We start from the raw sequence: 7343 nt of genomic DNA on the forward strand, positions 1-7343 counted from the left end.
CCCCCGCCCCTAACCTGCTAACTCTCTTCCCTGCCGATTTAGTGCCTCTTTTAGGAACGGAAATTCTATTCACCACACCCAGTAAGTGGTGATGGGTGTCCACCCCATGGTGATTCCATATACCAAGCCACGCATCCTGTTTAAAGAGCTCTGCTCATGGGTCTCTGGAGGAGTTTTGATTCCCCCTCACCCCAGAGCACACAGCGAATAACATCTCACCCACAGGTTACAGGCCTGAAAAAAAGCCTCCACCAACTGTGTTCTGGATTTGGCCCTGCTTCTCTGCTTGAGTGTTTTCTGTGGCCAGGACACTGAAAATCTTGAGTGACAAAGAAAGGCACCCCACCCCACCAACCCCCCGCCAATCACTGCAGAGCAGTTCAGGCACTTGGTTAAACCTGTGTTGCTGCAAGAGTTTCTGGGCAGGTAGGACCCTCACTCTCAGTCTCTGAGATTCTGTCCTTCACCAGGGCCCAAGCTGGGAGCCTCTCCACCTCAGCATCAGCTCTGCATTCTTTTTTTTTTTTTTTAATCTTTATTTGTATGTGGTGCTGAGGATCGAACCCGGGCCGCACGCATGCCAGGCGAGCATGCTACCGCTTTAGCCACATCCCCAGCCCCAGCTCTGCATTCTTGAAGTGCTGGAGAAAGTGACCCTCCCATCCCCACTGGCGAAATAATCTCATGAAAGAGAAAGCGTACAGATGCTTATTTCTTAGGAGTGAAAGCAAGAAGGAGAAAAATACGTGTAATATGCTTTTTCTTAATTCTCCTACTCTAGCACCGGCATCAGAAGGGGAGCTTCAAATTGAAAACTAGTTTCTTAGCCCCCTAATGTCCACACCATAACTTCTTGTTCACTTAGATTGGAAAATTTGGGGTGTTCATGCTCCAGATTAAAATGCACAGCCTCTTGGGATGCGTTAAGGCGTTACCCAGCAATTCCCAAGCCCAGAGTAATTCCGTTACTTGCGGAAAGGACGTGAGCAATGCAGAGAAGAGCAATCCATTGCTAAGACGCTTCACTAACTGTCTGATTGAGGGCCATCCTGCCTGATGACATCCTCACTGCCACCTTTTTATTATCCTTTTGCACATCACTAGTCACGAGGAAACTGAGGCGCCCAGAGATTAATTGAGCCCGGTCACCTAGTAGTTGCTGACCTCATAGGTATTTTGGTGAAATTATGCCTCGGCCGATTTTGGGGTCCCGTCCTGACTATTGGGTGTCTTCAACAGCTTTGTGGCTTGGCTTTCACCCACGCGTTGGTCAGCGGGTGGGCGACGTCTGGTCCTCCTCTTTTGGCCGTCCCTGCTCTGCCTGCAGCCGCGCCACTTTCAGGTTACTACTCTCTGAAGCATCTTTTCTGAGATTCGAAGTAGCCATGTGGGGGCGCCATTTCCCAAACCAGACATTGTCCCTCGAAGATTGCAAGTCGGCTTCTTTCCTGCTATCGTGGCTCTGAGATCCCCCCCCCCTCAAAACAAATTGGGCACGAGGATGGCTTTTGGGGGGACTGGGGGGTCATTTTCTTTGTCTTTGGTCCTCCCTTCACTAGGCCTCACTGCCCTTGAGGGAAGCTTCCCGACGTCAGTGCAGAGAGGACAGGTGCCAGCGCTCCGTCGCAGGGCATCTCAGTTGCACTTGGACCCCCTGGTACCCCACAGCTTAGACTAGACCCGGGCCTGCTACGCCCGCCTCGGCCTCTCATTTAAAAAAAAAAAAAAAAGAGTTGAGTCTGAGGACCACCAGTTTGCCAACTCTTAACCCGAGTTCTTGCGCATGTCGCTTTGCTGTAGATTCCAAGGGCTCGAGATCCTTCTGGGAAAACCAGCAAAGGGACCAGGGAGGCCAGTCTCTGCCCGTCCCCAGGCGAGGCCCCTGTCGCCTTTTCGCGGTGGAGTCGCAGACTGGTTGGCTGGGGAGGGGTTCCTCGGGGCCGGGCAGGAGCCGCCCCCCTCTTCCCGGCCGGGTCACCTTCCCGCGGAGAACGCAGCGCTCGGAGAGCGGTAACGCCCGGTGGGTGTGAGCTCCCTGGTCGGTGTGAAGCAAGCCGGTGTGAAGCCCTTTTTGTCCCAACCACAACGAACTCGCTCATTGAGAAAGACTCTGAAGTCAGCGAATGGAGACTTTGGGAACGCCATAAAAATGGCTAAAAACCAGTCTCCAATATAATAAAAATAATTACTCTAGGATCATTTCCTTGCTCTTCCCCTGGCCATGATGATTTCCACGGATGATTTAGTGGAAAACTGGGTATGGACAGAGAATAGTATATTGTATATTGTTTTATAATATACTTTTTTTTTTTTTTTTTTCAGAAAAAGGAGAAACATCACGGAGGCAGCCTGGGTTTGGCGCCTTTGCAGGGACCAGTTTCCATTTTCTTTTTCTATTGTTTTTTCAAAGAGAAGATTTTCGAAGAAGGGACGGGGCTAGAGCATGGCTTTTCTTATTTGCATCCCTGGGCTACTTCTGGTTAAAAAACAAAACATCCTCGGTGGCGGTTCAGTAATATCCGCCCCTGGGAAGGAAATTTCATTTATTTTGTGCATACAACACCCCACCACCACCTCCCCACCCCTGCCCCAAAGCAGCTTTTTATTTACAGTCTAAGTTCTCCAATTTGCTGGGCCATTAGTAATTCCTTGGTCTTGGGTTCCAACATTTGAAGTTTGTGACAAGTGTATGCACCTAATTCATTTAGCACTCTTAATTACTAAAAGATTTATTAACACTTTTCCTTTCCTTCCCCCCCCCCCCCGACCCCTTTCCTCCAATTTTTCCTGTCTTTTTCTGGAATCCCAGGAGTTTATTGATCGCTGATGAGTTGCAACTGCTGATGAGACTCTTGAAATGAAGTATCTCCTAATTGCTCACATTAGGAAATCCGAATGGAAACAGCAAAAACTCAGGGCTATTCATAGAGGGCAGTCCACAAACCAGTCTCTGGGAAGAAAGACCTGCTCCGTTGTCTGAAGTGAACAGCAGGGGTCACTGGCTAAGCTGGTGCTTCACTCTGGTGGGAATTTATTGCATCAGATAAGAGCACAAAGTCAATACAATAAAGCCGGTTGGCTCTAAAGCAGCAGATGGAATCTGAATTCCTGCACCCATGTATGATCTTTCCAGAGACAAATCCCTGAATAAAAAGCCTTTTGTCATTCTTAGTGAACTGAGTGTTAGGGATGCTTTTCCATACTCCATATTTGGACCTTTCTCTATAATGGTAGACTTTAATGCAGCTCAAATTAAGACATTTGTCAGATTCATTAAAGTGATTCATCATTTTATGACACATTCAACTTTAGTAAGTAACAAGATTCATAGTAGTAGTTAAACCTAAATTAGAAAAACCTTTTTTTTTTTTTAATTGTTGTTGATCTAGGGCTAAGAGTATATAACCTGTAATTTCAAACTACAGTGTCCAGCATATGCTGATGTAGCAGTTTTGGCTGAAGTCATTGGTACTCACTATTAACAAAGTTTCATTAGTGAGCCCAATGTTTCTTAGTAGTTTGTAAATCTCCAGTGATACAATGGGGAGTGAAATATTACATAGAAATAACATTTCCAAATGCAGGTGGCCAGTTTGTGAAGTGTCTAGAGATCATCTTGGCCATGTTGTGCAAGCTTCGCTGTTTTCCTTTTATTTCCTTGAAATCTTAATTAGCCAAAAAAGTTCATGACAAGTTCTTCCCTGGAAGAAAATAAGGATGGAAAGTGTCGCGACCCCTCGCTGGCAAGGGAAAACACGACACAGGATTCTTCTTTCAGCAGTTTATTCAGGCCTTGAGTCATGTATCATCTTCTAGCGCCCGCGCCCGACACACCCAAGCACAGCTTAATAAAGCCCCCCGCATCCCAATCCTAAGCCGCCACGTGGATCTCTCTCATAGGGTGGTAAGAGATTGCGCGCCAACTCTCCATAAAAGGAGTTGTTTATCACAGGCCACAGTGGAAGCCGGCGCCATCTTCTAATGGCGGCCACGGTCTATAAGAATGGCTTACCACAGGAAAGAACACTTTTAATGAGTACACTTAATTTATTACTCTTTGTAGTAGTTTAGAAACCCTTCTCTGTCTGCTTGCCTGCATTAAAGATTCAAGATGAGCAAGTTTATCAGAGGTTTTTCTATTATCAATTCTTCTCTGGAACAAATACTGAAAACATGTCTTTAACTCCTTCCTTTTCAATTGAGGGAATTGAAATCTTTGATTTGTGCTAGTTCTAGTTATATTCTGAGGAGCTGAGGATGCAGAGGACAGGAGAGCAGGAGAGAAGAAAAGGGTCAATTTTGCTTGTACCCAGCTTCAAAATCAGATTTTTGTTTCATTTTAAAATGTTTTGGAAAATGATCTATTATTCCCTAGAATATTCCCATGCTATTTATGGACTTTCTAGGTAGTCACTGGAATGATTTCCAATGAGATGTCACCATGTCACCACAACAGGGTAAATATTCTGCCCTGTTCTTCTTTTTAATAGATGTTATAATTAGCAGCCTAATACCTTAGAGTGGAAAATTTCCTCAAGATCATTAACATTTAATTCTGTCCATCCCAATCAAATGACTGCTGAGTGTCTATGCTGCACTGAGGGAGTTAAAAAAAAGGGCCTTCATCTTTAGGATTTTTTTTTTTTTTTGGCTTGTATTAGGTAAAATTAAAATCTTGCTGTTTTTCATTTACTTAAAGATGGCACATGTCTGAGAATAAAGAATTTTTCTGACTGCACATGGATAAAAGGTGAAGATTCTCAAAGAGTGAATATGTGTTGCGTGGCAAAGGAATAACAAAGCAAAGGATGACAATTTATTTGCTGGTCCTGTTTGAGAACCTTAGTTGTCTTTGAGTAAACTTTTTGTGATAAGCTTTATGAGAAAGCAGACAATCAGAAAAACCTTCTGGAAAAGATCTTGAGAAATCTGTTCCTTGTCCTCATATGAGATCAGCTTAAATGATCAAACAAAAGATTATATTCTGCCCAGTTTATAAATTTACTTTCAGAAAAGAATATTCATGTTTTAATAACCCTAAATTATTTTGAATGCTCCTAACACAAAGAAATGATAAATGTTTAAGGTCAGAGATATGCCAGTTACACCGATCTGATTATTACATATAGCAAAGTATACATGTATTGAAATGTCAAACTGTACCTCATAAATATGTAATTACTATATGTCAATTGAAAATGAAAATATATTTAAAAACCTAAATTGTAATAAATACATGGGAAAATTTTATGGCCCACTTAAAAACAAATGCTGTCTCCTGAGCAATTTTGCATTTCTCCAATCAACAACCAACTGCTGAATAAAAGACAGAAGGGTACAAAGCAAAATTAAATAAATTTAATATGAAACTTTCTACTCACAATTTGCTTCCCCTTCAAAAAGTATGTCTTTTTAAAAAAAAAAATAAATGTAATACATATTCTATATAAAACATTCAGACAACACAAGAGGATAGTGACAATCTTTTTAAAATTACTACCCAGATCTAAAAAAAAAAGGTAAAAATAGTTATATTCTTTTAACTTAAGAATAAGTGAACAGGGCTGGGGTTATAGCTCAGTTGGTAGAGCACTTGCCTAGCACATGTGAGGCACTGAGTTCAATCCTCAGCACCACATTAAAAAAATAAAATACAAATACAAATATTGTGTTCATATACTATAGAAATATTTAAAAAAGTGAATATACAAAAGTTTTTTTTTAAATATTTTTTTAGTTGTAGATGGACACAATGCCTTTATTTTATTTGTTTTTCATTTTTATGTGGTGCTGGGGATTGATCCCAGTGCTTCATGCATGCTAGGCAAGTGCTCTACCACTGAGCCACAACCCCAGCCCCATACAAAAGTTTTATAAAGATACAAACAAATGATAGTACTATTTGTAACAATTTTCATGTGTCAAAGTGAGACTTTAGTGACAATGAATTACCTTTGAATATAGTATTCAAGCCATATTCAATTTTGGGAATGTATGTCCCTTTGTTGAGGTAGCCCTCCCATTTCTTAAGTTCACAAGTGTTGCTGCCTTTATAGTGGCCCACTTATGTGTGTTGTGATCAGGATGGCTTATGGTAAGTGCCCCATTCTCCAGATTTCTCCCAATAAAGAAGTTTGATCATAATATTATCTGGCATTTTGGCAGGTTAGCCAAAACTCAGACAGTGTTTTTCTCAATATGATATTCCCCATATCAACTTGGTTAAAAAGAGGAATTTTTGATTTGCAAAGAAAATAAAAAGCCAATAGAGCTTTTCTCTTAACCTCAAAAATGGCGTGGTTAGAATTTGAGAAGGGTTAGTCCTTATTTTTCTGAATCATTTTTCCCATTCATGTATTTCAAGTATCCCTTTGTGCAGAGAAGAATGTACTTGGGAAACCAGAACTTTCTGGTTCCTGGAGAATATAATTGGAAAGCCCCCTTTGCCTACCATAGGGATGATTGGCAGGGAAGGTTGGGTGGGGTGAGGTTGAGTTTGTGTAGTTATGAGTACAGCTTTGAAAAGGGACAGCATCAGAATAGACATGACCCATGACATGAGTCCTGTTCCTTTTATTCACAAAATGTATGCCCACAAGCCCTCTACTAAGGATCATCATGCTGGCATGAAATAGCTGGAAACTATTTTATATTCTGTGTCTATCTATATTCTACTTTTTAAATCAATTAATTTGGTTAAAATACAAGATTGTACTTTAAAGGAAAGGATTGTACTTTATGTCCAAAGATGGTCTTCTTGAACATGATTATTAGGATGTGTGCCATCAGTTTTACAGAAGTAATGGATATGTTCACTACTTTATGATGATTATCTTTCCCAGTTCTTCTTATAATCACACACTGGTACTCATTTTCAAGATGGTATGATTAGAATGATATTTGGCCATTGGTAGAGTAAGTTGAATTCTTTACTCAAGAATTGCACCTGTGAGTTGGGCACAGTGGTGCACACCTGTGATCCCAGTGACTCAGGAGGCTAAGGCAGGAGGATTACGAGTTCAAAGCCAGTTTCAGCAACTCAGTGAGAGCCTGTCTCTAAATAAAAATACAATAAAGGGCTGGGAATGTGGTTCAGTGGTTGAGGGTTCACTTCCTAGTACCAGAAAAAAAAATTGCACTCATGACTCTGGGCTTAGTGTGTGATGCAAGTCATGGATCATATGCAATATTGTATTAGTCAGGATGGGTGACGTTACACTGCTATAACAATTACCACCAAAGGATAGAAGTTTGCTATGGATCAGGAGACCTTCCAGAGCAAACTATGGTTACTACCATATCAAGGTACACTTCCACAGTCCCTGGACAGGAAAAGAGAAGGC

Source organism: Marmota marmota, unplaced genomic scaffold, assembly GCF_001458135.2.
Source record: "Marmota marmota marmota unplaced genomic scaffold, marMar, whole genome shotgun sequence".
NCBI lineage: Eukaryota > Metazoa > Chordata > Mammalia > Rodentia > Sciuridae > Marmota > Marmota marmota.